This window comes from Macaca nemestrina, chromosome 5, assembly GCF_043159975.1.
Source record: "Macaca nemestrina isolate mMacNem1 chromosome 5, mMacNem.hap1, whole genome shotgun sequence".
Taxonomy (NCBI): Eukaryota; Metazoa; Chordata; class Mammalia; order Primates; family Cercopithecidae; genus Macaca; species Macaca nemestrina.
In genome coordinates this window covers 139,686,795-139,704,211 of record NC_092129.1, presented here as the reverse complement: position 1 = coordinate 139,704,211, position 17,417 = coordinate 139,686,795, and the positions used below count along the sequence as shown (strand labels likewise).

Sequence of the window (17,417 nt, the reverse complement as noted above, 5' to 3'; positions counted from 1 at the left end):
GCCCAGTGGGTAGGAAGGATACACTGCTGAAGCCTCCCTGTGTCCAGTGCAGCGGCTTTGGGGCCCAAACTGGGAGTGAGGGGCCCCCTCATTGCCTGGTCCCAGCCTCTCCCCCTCCATCAGGTTAGGGCAGCCAAGGCCATAGAGTGGAACAGAATGGAATCTGTCTCTCCTTTGGCTATTGAGGATGACGCCAGGTCCTGAGAAAATGATACTGTCTTGTTTCAGCTTGCACCTCCGTGTCTCCAGGACTGATGTTCCCCTTGATAAAGGGGCTGGTGAGCAGTGAGATTCCGTTCTAGATGCAGGTCTTGTCCTGGACTTTGAGCATAGAAGATGGCTGGGGGTGAGGTGGGAGGGCTGGCACCCACAGCAGGGATCTGTTTGCTGCCCCCTGAACTGTCGAGGATTTGGTGGCCAGTCTCTGATTCCCCCATTCTATCACTAACAGCACTTAGGGGCCTGACTTCTGTACCCAGAGCTTCATTGATTTTTGTTTTGTTTTGTTTTGGGTCTTTTATTTTGAGACAGAGTCTCACTCTGTTGCCCAGGCTGGAGTGCAATATCACAATCTTGGCTCACTGCAACCTCTGCTTGGGTTCAAGTGATTCTCTGCTTCAGCCTCCCAAGTAGCTGGAATTACAGGTGCCCACCACCACACTCAGCTAATTTTTGTATTTTCAGTAGAGACGGGGTTTCGCCATGTTGGCCAGGCTGGTCTCTAACTCCTGACCTCAAGTGATCCACCCTCCTTGACCTCCCAAAGTGCTGGGATTACAGGCATGAACTACTATGCCTGGCCCTTCCCCCCACCTTTCTTTTTTGGAACAGGGTCTCCCTTTGTCGCCTAGGCTGGAGTGCAGTGGCGTGATCATGACTCACTGCAGCCTCAACCTCCCAGGCTCAAGTGATCCTCCTGAATAGTTGGGACCATAGGTATGCATCACTGTACCTGGCTAATTTTAAAATTTTATTTTTTGTATACCAGGTGTGGAGGCTTACACCCGTAATCCCAGCACTTTGGGAGACAAAGGCTGGAGGATCGCTTGAACCCAGGAGTTCAAGACTAACCAAGGCAACATAGCGAGACTATGTCTAAAAAAGAAAAAATTATTTAAATACTTTTTTTTTTGTTTGCGACAGAGTCTCACTCCATCACCCAGGCTGGAGTGCACTGGCACAATCTTGGCTCACTGCAACCTCTCCCACCCGGGTTCAAGTGATTCTCCTGCCTCAGCTTCCCAAGTAGCTGGGATTACAGGCACACACAACCATGCCTGGCTAACTTTTGTATTTTTAACAGAGACGGGGTTTCACCATACTGGCCAGGCTGATCTTGAACTCCTCACCTCAAATGATCCACCCACCTTGGCCTCCCAAAGTGCTAGGATTACAGGTATGAACCACTGTACCCAGCCAATAATTTTTAAAATTTGGGCCGGGCGCGGTGGCTCAAGCCTGTAATCCCAGCACTTTGGGAGGCCGAGACGGGCGGATCACGAGGTCAGGAGATCGAGACCATCCTGGCTAACACGGTGAAACCCCGTCTCTACTAAAGAATACAAAAAACTAGCCGGGTGAGGTGGCGGGCGCCTGTAGTCCCAGCTATTCGGGAGGCTGAGGCAGGAGAATGGCGTAAACCCGGGAGGCGGAGCTTGCAGTGAGCTGAGATCCGGCCACTGCACTCCAGCCTGGGTGACAGAGCGAGACTCCGTCTCAAAAAAAAAAAGGACAAGGTAAAGATCTAACCCCCAAGCCAGGTGCAGTGGCTCACGGCTATAATCCCAGCACTTTGGGAGGCCAAGGTGGGCGGATCACCTGAGGTCAGGAGTTCGAGACCAGCCTGACTAATATCGAGAAATCCTGTCTCTACTAAAAATACGAAATTACCTGGGCATGGTGGTGCATGCCTGTAATACCAGCTACTTGGGTGGCTGAGACAGGAGAATTGCTTGAACCCGGGAGGTGGAGGTTGCAGTGAGCCAAGATCACACCACTGCACTCCAGCCTGGGTAACAGAGGGACACTCCATCTCAAAAAAAAAAAAAAAAAAAAAAAAAAACTTTACTGAGGTGTTGGCCCGGTGGCCCAATCCCTGGCCCAAACTTGAGGGCAGACAGTATTGTCACTGCTTTGCTCTTTGACTTGTGGTAACTGTGTGATGAGTCCCTTCTCTGCCTCCCAAGGTCCGGGCTTGTTGCACACTCACTAGCTCTTCACCCAGCACACCCGGCAGCAGCTTATTCTGGCCCTGCCTAGAAAGGCAGAATGCAGGAAACCTGACTTTCCGGGGTTTTTTCTTTCTGTCTTTTTTTTTTTTTGGAGTCTGAGTCTGCTCTGTCGCCCAGGCTGGAGTGCAGCGGCCCAATCTCGGCTCACTGTAAGCTCCGCCTCCCAGGTTCACGCCATTCTCCTGCCTCAGCCTCCCGAGTAGCTGGGACTACCGGTGCCTACCACCACACCTGGATACTTTTTTTTTTTTTTTTTTTAAGTACAGATGGGGTTTCACCGTGTTAGTCAGGATGGTTTCGATCCCCTGACCTTGGGATCCGCCCGCCTCAGCCTCCCAAAGTGCTAGGATTACAGGCGTGAGCCACCACGCCCAGCTTTTTTTTTTTTCTTCTTCTTCTTTTGAGACAGGGTCACCCTCTGTTGCCCAGGCTGGAATGTTGTGGCGTGATCATGACTCAATGCAACTTCAGCCTCCCAGATTCAAGTGATCCTCCCACTTCAGCCTCCCAACTAGCTGGGACTACAGGTACAGAGGCGCACGCTGCCATGTGCAGCTAAGTTTTTCTGGGTTTTTTTCTTTTTATTTTTTTGAGATGGAGTCTCACTCTGTCACCCAGACTGGAGTGCAGTGGCGCAATCTTGGCTCACTGCAACCTCCACCTCCTGGGTTCAAGTAATTCTGTCTCAGCCTCCCAAGTAGCTGGGACTACAGGTGTGTGCCACCACGCCTGGCTAATTTTTGTATATTTAGTAGAGAGAGGGTTTCACCATATTTGTTAGGCTGGTCTGAAACTCCTGATCTCAGGTGATCCACCTGGCTTGGCCTCCCAAAGTGCTGGGATTACAGGCATGAGCCACCATGCCCAGACTATTTTTCTGTTTTTTGTTTCGTTTTCTTTTTCTTTTTTGTAGAGATGGGGTTTTGCTATGTTGCCCAGGCTGGTCTCACACTCCTGGGCTCAAACAGCCCTCCCACTTCAGCCTCCCAAGGTTTTGGAATTACAGGTGTGCGGCTTTTCTCCCCACCACACAAGCCTTTTCGAACTTGGGTGTTGCCTCCCACTTTCCTATACCCCTTCCCATCCATGGCTTGTTTTTGTTTTGATTCAGAACAGGTAGAAATTAATTTACCTGATATCCAGAAATTCATACAGATGAATTTCTACCTGTTCTGAATCAAAACACAAGCCATGTGCAGTGCATGCCTGTAGTCCCAGCTACTTGGGAGGTGGCTTGAGAGGATCACTTGAGTCCAGGAGTTCCAGTCCAGCCTGAGCAACACAGACCCTCATCTCTAAAAAGCGAATAAAACACCAAAACAACCAGGATGTCTCCCATTCACATTCCCCTTAAGTGTGGATATACACTGATCACATCACTGCACTCCAGCCTGGGTAACAGACTGAGACCCTGTCTCAAGAAACAAAACGAAACAAAAAACCTGCCTGTAATAAAGTGTGAAATTGTAAAAAGAACCTCTGTTTTTAAAAGTTTTCTATTTGTATAAATGTATAGGGCACAGGTATAATCAGGTAAGGGTACTGCCTGCGCTCAAGTTAACCTGATTTCAGTCCTATCAGAAGCCTCATTAGAACACAATTCTGAACTCAACTCACCTGGACATGATAGTCGCCTAGAACACTTGCTAAACATACAGATGTCTCGGCCTACCTCAGACTTGCTGTGAGAACTGGGAGTCTGCATGCTTAGCAAACATCTCTCACGGTCCTTAAGAAGAGGCAGCTAGAACTCACTTCACCAAGATAAACCCAGGGTGTTGTCCTAAGAGGGGGAAAGACTTCAATGAATTTACATTGGGTCAAGGTCTTGTCCTCAGAAACATAAACAGCAGAATGGCTCCATCTCTGTTGGAGACTTCCATCAACTAGAACCACGAGGACTGATGGACAGACCACAAGGCCAGTTTTTTCCAGTTCAATGATTAAAAGAACCACAGATGACCGAGCGTGGCGGTTCACGCCTGTAATCCCAGCCCTTTGGGAGCCCAAGGCTGGTGGATCACGAGATCAGGAGTTCGAGACCAGCCTGGCCAATATGGTAAAACCCCATCTCTAAAGTTACAAAAAATTAGCTGGGCATGGTGGCGCATGCCTGTAATCCCAACTACTCAGGAGACTGAGGCAGAAGAATGACTCGAACCTGGGAGGCGGAGGTTGCACTGAACCGAGATCATGCCATTGCACTCCAACCTGGGCAACAGGCAAAACTCTGGAAAAAAAAAAACAGGCTCAGATAGTAAAATCTCAGGAGTGCTGCATCAGGGCTTCCGTATTCATTTGAAAGGGCAGGTCCTAGGAGGCAGGGTCCTCTCCTTACTTAGAGACTGCTAGGTGGCATTTCCATAGATCTTTCTTTATGCAAGTTAGGAAAAGATGCTCTTCACAACTTCAACTTCCATCTGTCAGAAAATTGTTTTGCCGGGTGTGGGAGCTCACACTTGTAATCCCATCTCTTTGGGAGGTTGAGGCGGGTGGATCACCCGAGGTCAGGAGTTCGAGACCAACCTGGCCAACTTGGTAAAACCCCCATCTCTACTAAAATACAAAAATTAGCCTGGTGTGGTGGCATGCATCCGTAATCCCAGCTACTTGGGAGGCTGAGGCAGGGGAATTGCTTGAACCTCCTGCCACTGCATTCCAGCCTGGGTGACAGTAAGACTCCGTCTACAAAAAAAAAAAAAAAACAGAGAAAATTGTTTTAATTACATTTGTTAGAATAAGACACTTGACTGAATGCCTGCCAGAAAATTATCTCATAAATCTGCAAACCATGAGGTTTGTCCTGTGAATGAGAGCCCCACACTCCCCTCTAGTGTGGAGACTTATGCTGTCCAGATGTTGACTGCAGCCCTACATCACTATAGTTCCAAGTATGAACAAAATTCTCCTTATTTTTTGATCTTGAAAGAAAAGCGCATTTTTTTTTTTTTCTTTTTTGAGACAGAGTCTCGGTCTCCCAGGCTGGACTGCAGTGGCCGGATCGCAGCTCACTGCAAGCTCTGCCTCCCGGGTTTATGCCATTCTACTGCCTCAGCCTCCCGAGTACCTGGGACTACAGGCGCCCACCACCTCGCCCGGCTAGTTTTTTGTATTTTTTAATAGAGACGGGGTTTCACTGTGTTAGCCAGGATGGTCTCGATCTGACCTCATGATCCACCTGCCTTAGCCTCCCAAAGTCCTGGGATTACAGGCATGCGCCACCGCACCCGGCCTCTATAGCTTTAATGTAAGATTACACCATATAATACGCGTACAAGGTATGTGTTACTGGCCGGGCGCAGTAGCTCACCCCTGTAATCCCAGTACTTTGGGAGGCTGAGGCGGGCAGATCACCTGAGGTCAGGAGTTCAAGACCAGCCTGGCCAACATGGTGAAACCCCGTCTCTACTGAAAATACAAAAATTAGCCTATGTGGTGATGCACACCTGTAATCCCAGCTACTTGGGAGGCTGAGGCAGGAGAATTGCTTGAACCCGGGAGGCAGAGGCTGCAGTAAGCCAAGATCACGCCACTGCACTCCAGCCTGGGCAACAGAGTGAGACTTGGTCTGTCTCTCAAAAAAAAGATATGTATTATCGATTTTGTGTTATAGGTAAGGGTTCTGGTCCATGGTAGGTTCTTAGTAATTGAATTTTTAGGGAGTCAAAAGTTATATATCGGGGCCGGGCACAGTGGGTCATGCCTGTAATCCCAGCATTTTGAAAGGCTGAGGCGGCCGGGCGCGGTGGCTCAAGCCTGTAATCCCAGCACTTTGGGAGGCCGAGACGGGCGGATCACAAGGTCAGGAGATCGAGACCATCCTGGCTAACCTGGTGAAACCCCATCTCTACTAAAAAATACAAAAAACTAGCCGGGCGAGGTGGCGGGCGCCTGTAGTCCCAGCTACTCCGGAGGCTGAGGCAGGAGAATGGCGTGAACCCGGGAGGCGGAGCTTGCAGTGAGCTGAAATCCGGCCACTGCACTCCAGCCTGGGTGACAGAGCGAGACTCCGTCTCAAAAAAAAAAAAAAAGAAAGAAAGGCTGAGGCATGCAGATCTCTCGAACTCAGGAGTTTAAGACCAGCCTGGGCAACATGGCAAAACCCCATCTCTACAAAAAAATAGAAAAATTAGCCAGGCACAGTGGTGCATTCCTATGGTCTCAGCTACTTGGGAGGTTGAGGTGGGAGGATCACTTGAGCACAGGAGGTGGAGGTTTCAGTGAGCTGAGATCATGCCATTGCACCTCTAGCCTGGGTAGCAGAGCAAGACCCGGTCTCAAAAAAAAAAAAAAAAGTTACACATGGATTTCCAACTGTGTGGGGAGTTGGGGCCTCTAACCCCCAAGTTGTTCAAGGGTCACCTGGACTCCCCAGCCCAGTCTTGGTGTTTTAGATGTGATGGTGTGTGCTACATCACCTGTTTCAATAAACAATGCTTAGCCTGTTATCAGGGCCTGAAATAGCATATCATTTTTATGTTGAATAATAATAGCTCAGTGAACCGATCTGTGTGTACTGAAGAGATCTTACTGGAGGTTAGCACTCCATAAAACTGCCTTTTTTTTTTTTTTTGAGATGGAGTCTCACTCTTGTCACTTAGGCTACAGTGTAGTGGCACGATCTCAGCTCTCTGCAACCTCCACCTCCTGAGTAGCTGGGACCTATGGGCACACACCACCATGCCTGGCTAATTTTTGTACTTTTCAGTAGAGATGGAATTTCACCATATCAACCAGGCTGGTCTCGAACTCCTGACCTCGTGATCAGGAGATTGAGACCATCCTGGCTAACACAGTGAAATCCTGTCTCTACTAAAAATACAAAAAGTTAGCTGGGCATGGTGGCGGGCATCTGTAGTCCCAGCTACTCAGGAGGCTGAGGCAGGAGAATCGCATGAACCTGGGAGGCGGAGCTTGCAGTGAGCCGAGAACGCACCACTGCACTCCAGCCTGGGCAACACAGTGAGACTCTGTCTTAAAAAAAAAACATCAAAACAACCAGGATGTCTCCCATTTGCAGTTATTGTATCTACATAGTTCACAATTGCAGGATTTTAATGTGTCCTCAAGTAGGACTTGGAATTAGTCCAGTTATAGCCACATTCCCAAGATGAAGTCTTTTTGCAAACATGTCATACGTTTGGGAATGAAGAATTTAGTGTTTTCAGCCAATTCCAAATAATGTGTCCGTATTTTAAATGTTCTTCTTTTCTTTTCTTTTTTTTTTTTTTTGAGACTGAGTCTCACTCTGTCGCCCAGGGAAGTGCAGTGGCGTGATCTCAGCTAACTGCAACCTCTACCTCCCAGGTTCAAGTGATTCTCCTGCCTCAGCTTCCCGAGTAGCTGAGATTCCAGGTGTGCACCATCACACCCGGCTAATTTTTGTATTTTTTTTTTTTTTTTTTTTTTTTTTTTGAGACGGAGTCTCGCTCTGTCGCCCAGGCTGGAGTGCAGTGGCGCGATCTCGGCTCACTGCAAGCTCCGCCTCCCGGGTTCACGCCATTCTCCTGCCTCAGCCTCCCGAGTAGCTGGGACTACAGGCGCCCACAACCGCGCCCGGCTAATTTTTTGTATTTTTAGTAGAGACGGGGTTTCACCGTGGTCTCGATCTCCTGACCTTGTGATCCGCCCGCCTCGGCCTCCCAAAGTGCTGGGATTACAGGCGTGAGCCACCGCGCCCGGCTAATTTTTGTATTTTTAGTACAGACAGGATTTCACCATGTTGGCCAGGCTGGACCTATTCTTATTTTCAATGAAGTCAAACAGTAAATTGATTTCTATTCTGTGATCTTTTCCGTGGTCCAGGGCCTCAGATTTGGGTCATCTACAATTTACAGAGAGATGGCCAGGCATGGTGGTCATGCCTGTAATCCCAGCACTTTGGGAAACTGAGGCAGGTGGATTGCTTGAGCCCAGGAGTTTGAGACCAGCCTGGATAACAAAGTGAGATTATGTCACTACAAAAATAAAATAAAATTTATGGAGACGAATTAAGTAAAATAAAAAGGAGTTTTAATATATTTTAGTGGTCAGGACATGGACACTTTATAGATGAAGGATTGCAATTATTTGGTACATTTTGGCAATAATTAAAGAAGATACAATAGATATAATTAGATACAATATTCTACCTACTGAAATATCAATGAATAATGTGTAAACAAGAGTTCAAACGGGCCAGGGGAGGTGGTTTATGCCTGTAATCCAGGCACTTTGGGAGGCTGAGGCAAGAGGATCGCTGAGTCCAGGAGTTTGAAACAAGCCTGGGTGACATAGTGAGACCCCATCTCTACCAAAAAAAAAAAAAAGCCAGGTATGGTGGCGCACCTCCATAATGGCAGCTACTCAGGAGGCTGAGGTGGGAAGATTGCTTGAGCCTGCAAGTTCAAGGCTGCAGTGAGCTATGATCACACCACTGTGTTCCATCCTAGGTGACAAAGCAAGACCTTGTTTAAAAAAAAAAAAATTTAAATTCAAAAAAGAGTGACCCTATTACCTCCTTCAGCATTCCTTTCCCACACAAAACAAATGGAAAAGAAAGTAATAATAAAGGGGAAAATAATAAATTGACATAAGCCACTTAACGTTTCAAATATTGTATATATAGCCAATTCATTTGTAGACAGTGACAAAGAAATTATTCCCGTATCATCTTGGTTATTATTCCAATTTAATATCATTCTTCATTCTCCAGACTTTTTTCTTTCTCTTTCTTTTCTTTTTTTTTCGTTTTTTTTTTTTTTTTTTTTTTTTGAGACAGAGTCTCACACTCTCATCCAGGCTGGAGTGCAGTGGCATGATCTTGGCTCACTGCAACCTCTGCCTCCCAGGTTCAAGCAGTTTTCCTGCCTCAGTCTCCTGAGTAGCTGGGATTACAGGCACATGCCATCACACCTGGCTAATTTTTGTTTTTAAGTAGAGATGGGGTTTCACCATGTTGGTCAGGCTGGTCTCGAACTCCTGACCTCATGATCCACCCACCTCGGCCTCCCAAAGTGCTGGGATTACAGGCGTGAGCCACCGCACCCCGCCTTTTTTTTTTCTCTTTTTTTTTTTTTTGAGACAGAGTCTCCCTCAGTCATCCAGGCTGGAGTGCAATGGCAAAATCTTGGTTCACTGCAACCTCTGCCTCCTGGGTTCAAGCAATTCTCCTGCCTCAGCCTCCCAAGTAGCTGGGATTACAGGCGCCTGCCACCATGCCCAGCTAATTTTTGTCTTTTCAGTAGAGACAGGGTTTCACCATGTTGGCCAGGCTGGTCTCCAACTCCTGACCTCAAGTGATCCGCCGCCTTGGCCCCCAAAAGTGCTGGGATTACAGGTGTGAGCCACCACACCAGACCAAGAATGCATTTTTAAGGCCGGGCGAGTGGCTCAAACCTGTAATCCTAGCACTTTGGGAAGCCAAGGCAGGCAGATCATGAGGTCAGGAGTTGGAGACCAGCTTGGCCAACATGGTGAAACCCCATCTCTATTAAAAATACAAAAAAAATTAGCTGGGTGTGTTGGTGCGTGCCTGTAATCCTAGCTACTTAGGAGGCTGAGGCAGGAGAATCACTTGACGGAATCTCACTCTGTCGCCCAGGCTGCAGGGCAGTGGCTTGATCTCGGCTCACTGCAATCTCTGCTGCCTCAGTTCAAGCGATTCTCGTGTCTCACCCCCACAAGTAGCTGGAACTATAGGCACATGCCACCATGCCTGGCTAATTTTTTTTGTATTTTTAGTAGAGATGGGGCTTTGCCATGTTGGCCAGGGTGGTCTGGAACTCCTGATCTCAAGTGATCTGCACCCCTTGGCCTCCCAAAGTGCTGGGATTACAGGTATGAGCCACCACGCCCAGACAAGATAATTTAACATGAGATTAAAAAAAAAAAAAAATCTCGGCCGGGCGCGGTGGCTCAAGCCTGTAATCCCAGCACTTTGGGAGGCCAAGACAGGTGGATCACGAGGTCAGGAGATCGAGACCATCCTGGCGAACACCGTGAAACCCCGTGTCTACTAAAAAATACAAAAAAAACTAGCCGGGCGAGGTGGCGGGCGCCTGTAGTCCCAGCTACTCGGGAGGCTGAGGCAGGAGAATGGCGTAAACCTGGGAGGCGGAGCTTGCAGTGAGCTGAGATCTGGCCACTGCACTCCAGCCCGGGCTACAGAGCGAGACTCCGTCTCAAAAAAAAAAAAAAAAAAAAAAATCTAAGGGTAGTGGAGTGAATTTTCCCCAGAATATTCTGTAAAATAAAGAGTGGGTTTACTTGTAATTCTCCAATTCAGGCTTTTTAAATTATTACTATTATTTTTTATTATTTATTTATTATTATTATTTTTTTGAGATGGAGTCTCACTCTGTTGCCCAGGCTGGAGTGCAGTGGCCGGATCTCAGCTCACTGCAAGCTCCGCCTCCCGGGTTTAGACCATTCTCCTGCCTCAGCCTCCCGAATAGCTGGGATTACAGGCACTTGCCACCTCGCCCGGCTAGTTTTTTGTACTTTTTAGTAGAGACGTGGTTTCACCGTGTTAGCCAGGATGGTCTCGATCTCCTGACCTCGTGATCCGCCCGTCTCGGCCTCCCAAAGTGCTGGGATTACAGGCTTGAGCCACCGCGCCCGGCCTTTTTTTTTTTTTTTTTTTTTTTTTTGAGACAAAGTCTCACTCTGTCACCTAGGCTGGAGTGCAGTGGCACAATCTCAGCTCACTGCACCCTCTGCTTCCCAGGTTCAAGCAATTCTCCCTGCCTTAGCCTTCTGAATAGCTAGGATTACAGGCACCTGCTACCACGCCCAGCTAATTTTTGTATTTTTTAGTAGAGATGATGTTTTGCCATGTTGGCCAGGCTGGTCTCGAACCCCTGACCTCAGGTGATCCGTTGCCTTAGCCTCCCAAAATGCTGGGATTACAGGCATGAGCCACCATGCCCGGCCCCAATCCAGGCTTTCTAAACCTGTTGCCAAAGATGCATCTGTAGGATCAGAGTGAGCCCAAGTTTCATTACTTGGGCATGGACAGCCCCATTCAAGGCAGTCTGTGTGCTAAAAATAAACAGTTAAGAATGATTACACATCTTTGGGGTTCCTCCAGCTCTGAGATTCTATAGACAATAAAAGGGTTAGTGGAGAGGAGGCTCCTTTGTTCTAAATTCCCTAATTCACTTTCTGAAGCCAGAACAAAGATGGGCAGGGTATGGAGAGGTTGGGTGACATCTACCTGAATCCACTTTCTGTCCAGAGTCTTATCTTTGGGAGAGAAATCTGGGAGGGGAAACTGTCTCCTCTGGTGAACATATACTAACCAAACCAAACAATGAATTTATGATGATGGTGAGCCACAGAATAGCAAGGACACAGCTGGGTGTGATGGCTTACGCCTGTAATCCCAGCACTTTGGGAGGTCAAGGTGGGCAGATCACCTGAGGTCGGGAGTTCGAGACCAGCCTGACCAACATGGTGAAACCCCAAGGTGAAACCCTGGGCTCACTCTGATCCTACAGATACAAAAAAATTAGCTGGTAAAAAGATTAAAAAAAAAAAAATTAGCTGGGCATGGTGGTGCATGCCTATAATCCCAGCTACTCGGGAGGCTGAGGCAGGAGAATCGCTTGAACCCGGGAGGTGGAGTTTGCAGTAAGCCAAGATTGTGCCATTGCACTCCAGCCTGAGCAACAAGAGCAAAACTCCATCTCAAAAAAAAAAGAAAGAAAGAAAGAAAAAAGAATAGCAAGGACACCAAGCACCCCCATTCCCGGCCTCGGACTTTGTCCGTGTGTTAAAAGTGGAAGGTGTCCAGGTTCTTGGCATCTTGAACAAACAATTGGACAAAATAAACAAATCAAGGAAGGAATGAAGGGTTTTATTGAAAATGAGTCGGGTGTGATGGCTCACGCCTGTGATCCCAGCACTTTGGGAGGCTGAGGCAGGCGGATCACGAGGTCAGGAGATCCAGACCATCCTAGCTGATACGGTGAAATGCCGTCTCTACTAAAAATACAAAAAATTAGTTAGGCATGGTGGCAGGTGCCTGTAGTTCCAGCTACTCGGGAGACTGAGGCAGGAGAATGGCGTGAACCCAGGAGGTAGAGGTTGCAGTGAACCAGGATAGCGCCACTGCACTCCAGCCTGGGCGACAGAGCGAGACTCCATCTCAAAAAAAAGAAAAAAAAAAAAGACAGTGAAAGTACACTCCACAGTATGGGAGTGAGCATGAGCAAAGGGGCTCAAAGGCCCTGTTACAGAATTTTTGTGAGTTTAAATACCCTCTACTTGGGGAACACCCTATGTAAATGAAGAGGATGAAGTTTTAAAGTTACAATTATCAAGTTATTAACAATGTATGCCCTAGGGAGAGGATATTTCCTGTTACAGCTGAAGTGTGAATTGGCCTTATGTTCCCTGCCTCCAGACCCTATTTTCCTGCCTCATCTGCCCCCTGAGATGCGATCTCCATCAGTCTTTATGGGAGACAGAGGGACACATGGTCTTTTTTCTGTAACTGCTTCATGCTGGCTTTGGGGACGGTCCCTACCTATTGGGGATCATGGAACTCTCACCCTGCTCTGTCTAGTGGAAGCAGGGTAGCTTTTTGAGGGCCGCGGGTGGTGTCTTCACTTGGAACTGGCTGGAACCTTTGTTGCATGATCAGCTGAAGCCTGATGGTCTCTAGGCAAGAGGAAATGAATTTGGTTAAAACATTTAATGGGAACTGCAGGGGGTGGATACCTATGCTGTTAGAAATATTTGTTATATCGACCAGGCGCAGTGGCTCATACCTGTAATCCCAGCACTTAGGGAGGCCGAGGCAGGTGGATCACGAGGTCAGGAGTTCAAGATCAGCCCAGCCAACATGGTGAAACCCTGTCTCTACTAAATACAAAAAAATTAGCGGGGCGTGGTGGTGCACACCTGGAATCCCAGCTACTCAGGAGGCTGAGGCAGAAGAATTGCTCCAACCTGGGAGGTGGAGGTTGCAGTGAGCTGAGATTGCACCACTGCACGCCAGCCTTGGGGGCGAGGGAGTGAGACTCATCTCAGAAAAAAAAAAAAAAAAAGAAAGAAATGTTTGTCATAGAGATTTGCAGGAGAGAAAAAACTAAACCTGGTCTGTTTTAGAATCTATGTGTTTCCTTAAAGTCCTAGCATGAGCGACTCCATTTTGGTTTGGTTTGTTGGGGCCTAGTGCATGAGCCTAGACCAAAACAATGGCCTCCCATAATTTTGTTTAAAAAATTCCCCCTTTTTGGTTAGGCTGTCATTTAGGTGAGAGTGTGACCAAAACTTAGGGCCTTAGCGCCACTCTCAGTTACCATCATTTTGGGTTTCCGATCTCAGCACATCAATTATAGGTTACGATGTCATCATGGTTGCGCACATTGTTTTAGCTCCTGTTATTCCAGTTGAAGAAAGACCATTTGACATTCTAGAGATGGCTGCATGCAAGCATTTAAAACATTTGAGAGAATACAGCACACCAGGGAGACTATTATTCTGACTATTGGGAGGATGATGCCAAGAGTTTGGAGTATGCTCCTTACCCGGGTTCCCCATAAACCAAACCACCTAAAATCACATAGATCAAAGAATGAGCTAGATAAAGCGTTTACTCATGGCCAGGCGCGGTGGCTCACACCTGTAATCTCAGAAGTTTGGGAGGCCAAGGCGGGCAGATTACCTGAGGTTGGGAGTTCAAGACCAGCCTGACCAACATGGAGAATGTTGGTCTACTAAAAGTGCAAAATTAGCCAGGCGTGGTGGTGCATGCGTGTAGTCCCAGCTACTCGGGAGGCTAAGGCAGGAGAATTGCTTGAACCCGAGAGGCAGAGGTTGCAGTGAGCCGAGATGGTGCCATTGCACTCCAGCCTGGGGAACAAGAGCGAAACACTGTCTTTTTTTTTTTTTTTTGAGACAGAGTCTCGCTCTGTCGCCCAGGCTGGAGTGCAGTGGCCGCATCTCAGCTCACTGCAAGCTCCGCCTCCCGGGTCTACGCCATTCTCCTGCCTCAGCCTCCCGAGTAGCTGGGACTACAGGCGCCCGCCACCTCACCCGGCTAGTTTTTTGTATTTTTTAGTAGAGATGGGGTTTCACCGTATTAGCCAGGCTGGTCTTGATCTCCTGACCTTGTGATCCGCCCGTCTCGGCCTCCCAAAGTGCTGGGATTACAGGCTTGAGCCACCGCGCCCGGCCGAAACACTGTCTTAAAAAAAAAGTTTACTCACTTGACTAATCAGTCGCTCTGTTAATTCCGTACCACTGAATTTCTATAATCTTCAGGTGATGTATTTCTCCATAGGCCACAAGTGCCAGCAGCTGCACAGATACTTCTCTGTTTAGCCAATTCTATCATAACTTTCACAAGAGAATTTAAAGTCTATTGTGTAACTTGTAGCCTTTACAGTAGAATTTACTATAGAAGCCATCATGAGGAATACTTTTTTTTTGAGACCAAGTCTTGCTCTGTGGCATGGGCTGGAGTGTGCAGTGGCACGATCTTGGCTCACTGCAACCTCTGCCTCCCGGGTTCAAGCGATTCTCATGCCTCAGCCTCCCGAGTAACTGGGATTACAGGCGCGCCACCACGCCCAGCTACTTTTTAATTATTTATTTATTTATTTATTTAGTTTAGTAGAGATGGGGTTTCACCACGTTGGCCAGCTGGTCTCAACCTCCTGACCTCAGGTGATCCGCTTGCCTCGGCCTCCCAAAGTGCTGGGATTACAGGCGTGAGCCACCATGCTCATGCCCGGCCTCACTAAAGTTTTTTACCTATACTGGGCCTTCATTTTTTATCTATTAAAGTATAAGGTTATCCATCTATAAAGTTGTCTCCAAACTCCTTCACAAATAAAAGTACACCCCATTAGTGCACATAACAGATGCCTTTTCCACTTTTATTGTTCAGAGGCATAAACAAGAAAAAATATTGAAAGATAAGAGTTTTATGACAGTAGAAGTCTTAATCTGTGCATTTGGGAAAAGCTTATTCACATCAAAGATGCCATCCTCGGCCAGGCGCGGTGGCTCACACCTGTGATCCCAGCACTCTGGAAGGCTGAGGTGAGCGGATCATCTGAAGTCTGGAGTTAGACACCAGCTTGGCCAACATGGTGAAACCCCGTCTCTACTAAAAATATAAAAATTAGTCAGGCGTGGTGGCGAGCACCCGTATACTTGGGAGGCTGAGGCAGGAGAATCGCTATTGTAAAAAGTAGAGGTTCCTCTTCAAAGACTTTCCTCCCCATCTAATTAGGAATAAATAGTAACTTCTCTTAGAAGCAAAATTTATTCAAAGACCTGTAGTAACATTCTTTTTTTTTTTTTTTTTTTTTTTGAGACAGAGTCTCGCTCTGTTGCCCAGGCTGGAGTGCAGTGGCCGGATCTCAGCTCACTGCAAGCTCCGCCTCCTGGGTTTATGCCATTCTCCTGCCTCAGCCTCCCGAGTAGCTGGGACTACAGGCGCCCGCCACCACGCCTGGCCAGTTTTTTTTTTTTTTTGTATTTTTTTTAGTAGAGACGGGGTTTCACCATGTTAGCCAGGATGGTCTCGATCTCCTGACCTCGTGATCCACCCGTCTCGGCCTCCCAAAGTGCTGGGATTACAGGCTTGAGCCACCGCGCCTGGCCGTAACATTCTTAAATATCTGCTAGCTGTAATAAATAAATCAATGTACTTTATGTTCTTAGCTCCCACAATTCAGCCTAAATATTTGCCCTGGCATGCTTATACTGGTACAAGCAAGCATTAGGTCATAGCCTGTTTCTCTTTTTTTTTTTTTTTTTTTTTTGAGACAGAGTCTTGCTCTGTCGCCCAGGCTGGGGTGCAGTGGCCGGATCTCAGCTCACTGCAAGCTCCGCCTCCCGGGTTTAGACCATTCTCCTGCCTCAGCCTCCCGAGTAGCTGGGACTACAGGCGCCCGCCACCTCGCCCGGCTAGTTTTTTGTATTTTTTAGTAGAGACGGGGTTTCACCGTGTTAGCCAGGATGGTCTCGATCTCCTGACCTCGTGATCCACCCGTCTCGGCCTCCCAAAGTGCTGGGATTACAGGCTTGAGCCACCGCGCCCGGCCTGTTTCTCTTTCTTATATGAAGGTGTTTTTACCTTTCTCAGCATTCCACAAGTTACATCCTCCTTCCTTTGTTCTCCTCTGCCTTTGCATCTTTAAAAAAAGTTCTAAGTTGCTAGCCAATAGGGACAAATACAGAATGTGAGGTCCCATTCCAGCCAATGGAAACCGGACACAGCAGTAAGGTGGACGCATCAGGTATAAATGACCCTGTCTCCTTTGTTTGGTGTACTCTTATGGCAGAACTGATGGCGAGGGTACCCTTTCTGCAGAAAGTAAAAATGGCCTTGCTGAGGGAATTAAATTTAAGTTCAAGTGCTATTTCTTTACGGCACTGGGGAACAAGCATTTATTTTTTTATTTTTTTTTTAATTAATTTATTTTTTGAGACAGAGTCTCGCTCTGTTACCCAGGCTGAAGTGCAGTGGTGTGATCCCGGCTCACTGCAAGCTCCGCCTCCTGAGTTCATGCCATTCTCCTGCCTCAGCCTCCCCAGTAGCTGTGATAACAGGCACGCGCCACCACCCACCGGCTAATTTTTTTTTTTTTTTTTTAGTAGAGACGGGGTTTCACCCTGTTAGCCAGGATGGTCTCAATCTCCTGACTTCGTGATCTGCCTGCCTCAGCCTCCCAAAGTGTTGGGATCACAGGCGTGAGCCACCCCGCCCGGCCAACTTTTTTTTTTTTTGAGATGGAGTTTCATTCTTGTTGCCCAGGCTGGAGTGCAATGGCGCGATCTCGGTTCACCGCAACCTCTGCCTCCCGGGTTCAAGCGATTCTCTTGCCTCAGCCTCCTGAGTAGCTAGGATTACACGTAGGCGCCACCATGCCCAGGTAATTTTTTGCATTTTTAGTAGAGACAGGGTTTCTCCATGTTGGTCAGGCTGGTCTGGAACTCCTGACTTCCGGTGATCTGCCTGCCTCGGCCTCCCAAAGTGCTGGGATTACAGGCATGAGTCACTGCGCCCAGCCTCCGGGGAACAAGCATTTCTAACAACTTGAACCCAGGAGGCGGAGGTTGCAGTGAGCTGAGATGGCACCACTCACTCCAGCCTGGGTGACAGAGGGAGACTTCATCTCAAAAAACAAAAACTAAACCGTATGTAAAACAAACATTGGTTTGGTCCAGAAAGGTGGGACAACT

The 17,417-nt window shown here is 47.9% G+C and overlaps 1 long non-coding RNA gene across 1 annotated transcript; it reads right to left on the bottom strand.

Annotated features, from left to right (window-relative positions):
• Positions 1–1,691: 1,691 nt before the first annotated feature.
• LOC139363402 (uncharacterized) lies at positions 1,692–9,548 on the bottom strand. The gene is made up of 2 exons (XR_011623716.1): positions 4,570–9,548; positions 1,692–4,461 (listed from the first exon to the last, which is right to left on the bottom strand). It is a non-coding gene; the product is annotated as an uncharacterized lncRNA (long non-coding RNA).
• Positions 9,549–17,417: the final 7,869 nt, after the last annotated feature.